General features: G+C 39.8%; 1 long non-coding RNA gene across 1 annotated transcript in view; it reads right to left on the bottom strand.

Moving 5' to 3' along the window:
* The window catches only part of LOC308055377, a 110,673-nt gene that overhangs the window by 1,744 nt on the left and 100,910 nt on the right, over positions 1-8,019 (bottom strand). The window lies entirely within an intron of this gene.

The raw sequence follows: 8,019 nt of genomic DNA, 5'->3' as shown, positions 1-8,019 counted from the left end.
CTAATAAATCTTTGCTTCTCTCTGATGCAACTAGAAAGCCATGTCTGGGAGAAATTTCCTTTAGTGGACATTTTTGTTTGAATCAGTTACAAATATCAAGCCCCACCTGTGGAATACACAGTAACATGTCAGATTATGCAGATAACCCAAAAGCTTGCAGCAACACATTCACATTTAAGATTAACTGGGCAAAACTTTGAAGAATGCTCTGGTGGTCCCTGCAATAGGAAAACTCACAGTCAAAAGCCCTACTCATTTCTGCTTTTAACTTCTTTCAGGGAAAGAGAGGGTGGGTTTGAGGAGCTGACTATTCCCCAGAAAGCCTCTAAAAAAAATATTCTTCCTAAGGAGTTACTAAAATACATTATGAACCTTCTTTATCATGGAATTTAAAGATGGAAATTTTCAGCTCCCAGTGCCAAACTCCCCTGAGTGAAGAAGTCAGATCATGTACAATTAATTATCCAAAATGAACACAACCCCAGTGCTACCTGCTTGGGTACACACTGGATAACAAGTGGATAAAAGCTGAGTAAGAAGATATCCCTACTTTGTGTCAGTAATTATCTGTACTGTAAAATAAATTCATAAAGCTGCAGTATGAACCAAATCACATGCACATGGTCTCACAGAAGAATAAATTCACAGGTTAGTTTTACTGATGATAACCATGCCTTGCTGTCTGGTAGCTGTACAATACCTGGTCTCTTCTATGTATTTCCACTCAGAGCATTTCTCATGTCTCAGTATGGACAGGCATATGTTTTACAAAGAAGACTGGCAAATTATGTATATTTAGGATGTGATTTTACAAAACCCAGTGGTAGACTGAGAGGAAAAAAAAAAGATATCCAAGAGAAAAGATTCCCAAACTAAGTTACTAAGTTTAAGGGTTGCCTACAGGTCCCACAGTAGAGGGACTGCTCACAGTGATAAGGGTGCAAATGCCCTAAAATGTAGAGATTGAACTTTCTCTCTTTGTTTTAATTATAGCCACGTTTCCTTCCTTTATGCCCTGGGTACCTGCTCATCTTGGGTAGGTGCTCCCCAGTGCTGTACCCCTTATAGGGCTTCTCACTTCTGCTGATGCTAAATTAAGTGTGGGGTCCGGGTATGCAGGCCCCCTGTGGGCTGAATTGCTGAAACGTACTACATGGGGTATTTGACATGACAATAATTCAGAGAGCCTCTTACATGACACCTGTTCACTAATACAGTCTTTATCCCTTGCATTTCTTAACTCATCTGCTTAAACACAAACAAAGGGAACCAGACAGGAGTATCACTGCTGTGAATTTTTCTCTCTCAGTTTTACAGTAATGAGTTTTGTTTTTTCACTCTGAGGAAGGCATCACCCACTGGAGCAGGTTGAGAAACACAGATTGAGTGGGAGACCGTGGGAACGGGAATCCTGAATGCTTGAGTCCTAGGCAGATCTGTGTCAGAGATTCACTGCATTGCCTTACGCCAGGCTCTCAGCCAATGTGATTAGTATTTAAAAAGAAAAAAATCTATGAAGAGAATTTTTTTCTGACCAGTGTCTCTAGGGGGGTCTGAGGGACTGGCTAATCTGTGTGAAGGATTACTTTATATATAAGCATGCACTGATGCCCCTGAGCTGACATGTAAAAAAGGCAGTGTTGATTAAGTTTGCAAGGACACCCCCGTCTCCCTCCTATTGCAAAATTGCCTACTTAATTTTTAAAACCCTTGAAGCATCACATCATACTTGTCTCTATATTGCTAGCTGTCCCTTACACCTAGCTGATTGCTCTGCTAGTTTTACACCTCTTGCAGGCTGTGAGAATTCTTTCTTAGAGCTGTCTATTCAGGATACTAAACTAACAGCCCAAATTAAAGCATACTCCCAATACAGGAGCCATGCTTCTCATAGCTCCTCCAAGAGCCTCCCAAGTTCATCTCAAAAATGTTTCTGCTGAGTGCATGCTTCCTGGCTTTTATAGAGTGATTTACAGGCCATTGTCTGACCTCTGGCCTTACAGCAACACTGGGGAGGCTTAGGTTAGGTACAATTTACTTGGAGGAGCAGTCTGTCTGTGCTGGAGCTTGCTGCTCTGCACCATCGTAGCAGCTCTGAGGGCTACTGATACCTCTTGCTCCTGTCCTTCTTTCCAAAACTATAACTTACTTTTAATATTTTTACTGCCAATTATCTAATCATCTAACATCTATGCACCTACCCTTGCAGAAGAAATTCCACTGAAACAAATCCTTGTTTCAAAGAAGAATGAAACTTGCAGAGTTTGAAGTGTGGGAAGGAGAATCCGCATGGAAATGAGGCAGTTCTGCCCCTGAGAAACCCGTACTGCAGCACCATGTTGGTGCAACCTTTGGAATGTGCCATACCACGCTATTGATCTGCTGCCGATTTAAATGCTTGCAATGATATGTTACAATCACACACAGAGATACGTAAAAATTTCTGAGCAGTTAGGATAAATAATATAATATTGCTACTACAACTTTCACTACTCAGCACTGGTTGTGCTGTTTTCTTCCTTACCTAAAATCTGTACCTTTCTTAACAAGGTGTTCTTATAATGTTCCTTGCATGTAATGAGTCTGCACCTTTAATGCAAATAAGCTTCATAATAAAGTTTATTTGCCACACGTTACAGTATGTGACAAAATAAATAGAAACCACCAATAAACTTAAAAAAACCAAACCTACTTAATCATGTCACTAATGCTCATTACAGACAATAAGAAGACTGAATGTAGATGGTTTCTTACCATACCCTGGAAGAAAATGCCAGTTTCAGTATTCTTTTCTTTCTCCATTTTGTAAATGCAAACTCTGCATCTAGGTTATCCCTAGCATTTGCTTACTGAGAGAACAGGCTTGTCATAATAACAAAGATGCAAAAGAACTTATGTGGAGGAACAGAGATAGAAAACGAAAACTATTGCAAAACAGGAGTAAGAAATACAAATATTGTAGTGTCAGGTGTCAAAGCTTAGGGCACGTTTAAAGTGGGACTCCAGCAATATTAAGAGTAGTGAGGAGAACCTTGCACTTCCTATTTGCATATATTTTGTTAGGCATTAATCAGCATAATAAGCTTTAATTTTATGAGCACAATATGTTGCAATTTGGATGCTTATCTGATGTTCCTATTAGTGCTCTGAGAAGAAAATTGTAGTACGTGTTAGAACAAGACCTTCAGAACAACCTTAGGCAAAAATACATGTGCACACACACTCCTGTGTTTGGCTTCCGTACTCCCAGAGCAATCCATTTGTCCATTTGAAGGCACAGATGTAATTTCAAAATTGCCTATGCATATATTCTGCTGATCTCTCCTTTGTTTAGCATTAATTGTCAGCCCTATTTTGTCAAATGCCTAAATTGTCGAATGCTCACAGGCTGTGTTCATGGGCTACGGAATTAATACAGCAAGGTATGCCATGTCACTGCACCGTTGGGGGGAAGGAAGAAACTAGCAAAGCTTTCTAGAACGCACTCATCTCCACATGAATGTCCCAGTGGTTCTTCTTCGCTTTTCTGGGGGGGTAACACAGGTCACTTGGGCAGCCATTTGTTTAAAGTGTTGTTAAAGAAGTATTTTTGTGACAATAAATCTCCGTATGGACAAACAAGCAGGGACCAGACCCCCAAAGGCAGTAGGCATAAACAGGATTTAGCTACATGTAGACTAGCTGAAGTCCATAGCTCTGATTCGTAAGTCCTGGCTCGGTGGGGATTTAACCACCTTGAATTATTACATTCACTAAATCTTACTTTTTGACTAGCGAGTTCTCTAGGCTGCTTCTGTACTTGCTCAGACCAGGCTGAAGCGAAGGAGAGCAAACACCAGCTCCTTCCCACGTCCCCGTGGCACGCAGAGACCAGGCAGGTGTCCCTTAAGTGTGTAATTCCCGCCCCCCCAAGCTCAGCCCAGCGCAATGCCTCCCCCAGGCCAGCATGACCTTCCTCCTGGTAAAACAAGAAGAATGGATGCCTTTTTTTATGCAACATGAGTTGTAGTAACAGAAAGTGCAGTATGTGGATTAGTGCCTTTGCCTGCTGAGATTCAAATCGCTATGTTCTATCTCGCAGGATACTGCAGTAATCAACGCTGCCAAGGGGACAGAACTATTGTAGATGCCCACAGCCTGGAAGGCATCTGAGGTTGCTTATCCCAAATGGACTGAGGCACCTAAATTCTAGAGAAAGGCAGGAGACTTTGTTGGCAGATGCTCTTATCGTGCCCTCCAGCTGTTATAGGCAATATGAAAAGCACTGTTCCATTTTAGTACCAACAAAAAAAATTATTCCAATTGAATTGAATACCCTGTAGGAGACCGCAGTAATCACAGAGGGCCAGCTCTCTGATTCTGGCTTAGAAAGTGACAGAAATGATAACTGGCAGCCACAGGCAGTAATTAGTAGCCTGTAAACTGCCCATCAGCTGTAGGGCACAAAAGCCTTGACCCATGACTGTCACATCCAAATGACAAAAATGGTCTGTACATTGTCAGGATCTAAGCGACAGGCATTCTTCCCACCAACCTACTTGCTTGGAAGTTCCAAGTTATCCTGCACAAAAGTGTGTGCTAGGGGAGTGCTAGAGGTTTTAAACCTCACAGGCAAGCTCACTGCTGCCTCAATAGTCCTTGTTTCCTTTGCTGGGTCTAATCTTAATTTCTCTGGAAATTATTGTGATTTCACTAGAACATTATGAGATGAAGTAGGAATGAAAAGTGAGCACAGACTCCTAGGTGAAAACAGATCCTCTCTTACAAAAATTTCTGGGAAGAGTGATGGGAAGAGATTACTAAACAGATCAAGAGAATAAACTCTAGCACTTGCCTGAAGCATGGCTTCAGAATGACACTGAACTAAGGGGGAATGTTTTAATCTTTCGGTGCATAGACATAAAAGTGAGATTACATTTTCTCCAGGTCTGTTTCAAATGCAGCAGCTCCAGCCTATTGCAAAAGTCTTCCAGTTTTGCTAAAACGTACAGCAGTGTGGGCTGCTCACAGAGTTCATCTTCATTCTGATGCTAGGCAGTCACTTCTTTGATATGTATCACAGAGGCCTGATTAAAAGGAAAACAGTAACAGAGAGAGAGAAAGAATGTCAGCTGTACTTGAAATGTGGCATGTGCTGCACATAACAAGAAGCAGTACGCAGTGTCAAAACATCCAAATACTCTGCAGGCTGAGTAATGCTTGTAGCTGTGGCAATAAATGTCTTTATTCTGATTTGATTTTGAAACAGCAATGTTGTATAGCATACTGGATGCTGTATCTACACAAGAATATTCATGATTAAACTGTGCATCACATAGAGGAAAGAGATGTGAAAAGGTCCTAAAGTTGTCAGCCCCTTTTAGGTAATTCTGTAACTTATAAACTTTACATCAGCCATATAACACATTAGCAGAAAGCATCAGAGAACAAAAATTTTTGAAGGCTCTTTATAGAGCTCAGAAAGGAAAAATTCATTCTGTCCACAGAGTAGATCTTCTCTGGTTTGTAAGCATTTGTGCAGTTAAATATTTAATAATCAATAAATTAAAATGTGCCAGGAGGTAATTCAATGTATGCAACTTTACAGGAGGACGAAGTACTCATAGTTCACCTGTATTTTTCAGGTACCTTAATATTATACTCCAAAGAGACACACTACATTTTTGAGAGCATAGTGACTGTGAATATAACAAAATACCACAAGGGAAAATTTTCAGCTGGTAAGAATAGAGCATAGTCTAATAGCCGGCAGGATTTCTATAAAAAGCACCAAGACTGAACTAGTAATAAAAATGAAATAATAGTAACAGTAAAGGCAAGAGAGGAACAGCCTATGAGCATATGACTGAAAAGCTACCGAAGATCTAAAGACAAAAACCTGTGTTCCTTTTTTTTATATAAGTAGTGGCAATAATATAGAACTAAAATGAAATATTGAGGCTATCTAAAGTTCTCCACGCTCAATGGCTTGACTTTTTCTTTTCTTTCATTGCTTTTGTTTTTTAAAGTACTTTCCAAGCATACAATAAGATATGCCCTTATCGGAAGGATCTTCCAGTATGGGCAAATCCCTGCTGTGAACAAATACATACAGAAAAAGACAACTGATAAATAAAATAGGAAACAATGTTGGTTCTCAGAAAGTACATAAACAGAATAAGAGACTCCTTTGGCAATACTACAGAGATTTTTTTGCTCACTATCACTAACAAGCGATAGATTGTTCTCGCATGTCTATGAAAAGCATCTATAAGGACTATCACCGGAATCACTGATGGAAATTTGAATGCAATAATCAATTTTACTTACCATAATGGAATTTGTGAAAAAGGGCCCCCATTGACCAAAACGACATTATACAGACACAAAGGCAAAGCAACACTAAAAATAAAAATCATTTTGCATATAGTAAAATGCATCTTTCAGCACCAATAAGAGAACATGCAGAAGCCCAGAAACTGTTTATGCTGCTGAGGTGACACTACCATCCTCCAGCTGTGAATCAATGAGAAATTATCACATCATCAAGCTACTTGAAATCTTTCATCATCTTTGAGCCTTTGAGTATATCAAATAGCAAGATAAAATCAGAGAGCTTTTGAAAGAGATTGCATAAGCAGCAATAAAGCAAAGCTGGCAAAAGCAACAGTGCAAAGGACAGGACAATGGATTCAGTCAGAAAATGTTAAATAATTCTCAGTTTCACTTCAAAAAGACCAGAAGTTAAGAGGCAGCAATACAATTTGTAAAAGAATCATGCACATGGAGACTGACAGCAGAGTGTAAAAACCAGCAGCAACATACAATCAGCTCCCAAATTAAGGTGGCCTTTGGAAAGCAAGGAGTGCACTGCACTGTCACCTCCCAGAGCGCTTTTTGAAGAAGGTCTTTGAGAAAAGGACAGCAGACAATAAATGGCAGCTCCTCAGATGTGCCCTTCTTTGTTCCCTGCACCTGAGGTTTAGGGGGAGGTTGCTACATTTCATAAATACCTTACAGTCATTAGAGGATCAGTAATCAGAGAGGAGGAAAGGCAATGAAGACATTTCAGTAACAGAGAACAAAACTGTCACTGGAAAAATGTTCACTTTCTTCCAAGCAAATTGTAAGTTTGAGGTCCATCTGCAGCAGGACCACAAATGCTGATGTTTGCAACTAGGTGGCAGGGACTGGCTGTTTGCATGAATGAAGTTTCTACTGTATTAACAAATAAGATGAAAATTTGTTCTAAAAGCTTGAAGTGGAAGAACAGAGCTAAGGGGATGCTGAGGAAACAAGATTCTGTGTTGGAACCAGACTGTTTAGTTTTCACCCAGGACAAAGATGAAACATTATAACACAAAAGTGTCTTTGTAGATGAGAGTCATCTGGAATCAAAAAGTCAGTCAGCACCGTTTGCCCAAACTCAGACTCTTCTTACAGATTTTTCAGACACATGCCATTCTGTCTTCAGCTACTCTGCTTTAGCATCAAATCTAACAGTTGAGGATGAAAACTGCTTACAAGGCCATCTTGGGTAAACTTCTGGGAAGCAGAGCAAGACTGAAGTATGGTGTAATTTCTCTTGTCCTCTCAACAGTCTGATTTCAATTGACGTGTGCAAGAAGACATCAACTTTTCTCTCAGGATACTATTTCAGAGTCTTAAGGATCTCTGCATTAAAAGCCATATATATAATTACTCTATCACCTGTAATGCATGACAGAGTAACAACAGAGGGAATGAGTGGTTTAATATAAAACTGTAAAAGGTCTTCTCCCACACAGTACTTTGTAGGTCATTGTCTGCATTAATACAGCTTCTAACTGTGCTGCAATTGACTTTATAATACAGTTAAACTATCCTTAATCTTCCAACTATTTTAGATTAAATAGCTCTTTGGTGAAAAAAATCCAATTTTTTTTTCCTCTTTGAATTCTAGGGCCTAGCTACCTAGTGTGCTGTCTTATCACTTTCTTCACAAAGGAAGGATTTTGATTTTTAAATAAGAATCCCACTGCATTGCTTGCAGTGATGATG

The sequence above is a fragment of the Falco punctatus genome, assembly GCF_963210335.1.
Source record: "Falco punctatus genome assembly, chromosome: 19".
Lineage (NCBI taxonomy): Eukaryota > Metazoa > Chordata > Aves > Falconiformes > Falconidae > Falco > Falco punctatus.
Note: the sequence above shows the minus strand (reverse complement) of the source record. Positions and strands in the feature narration are given on the sequence as shown.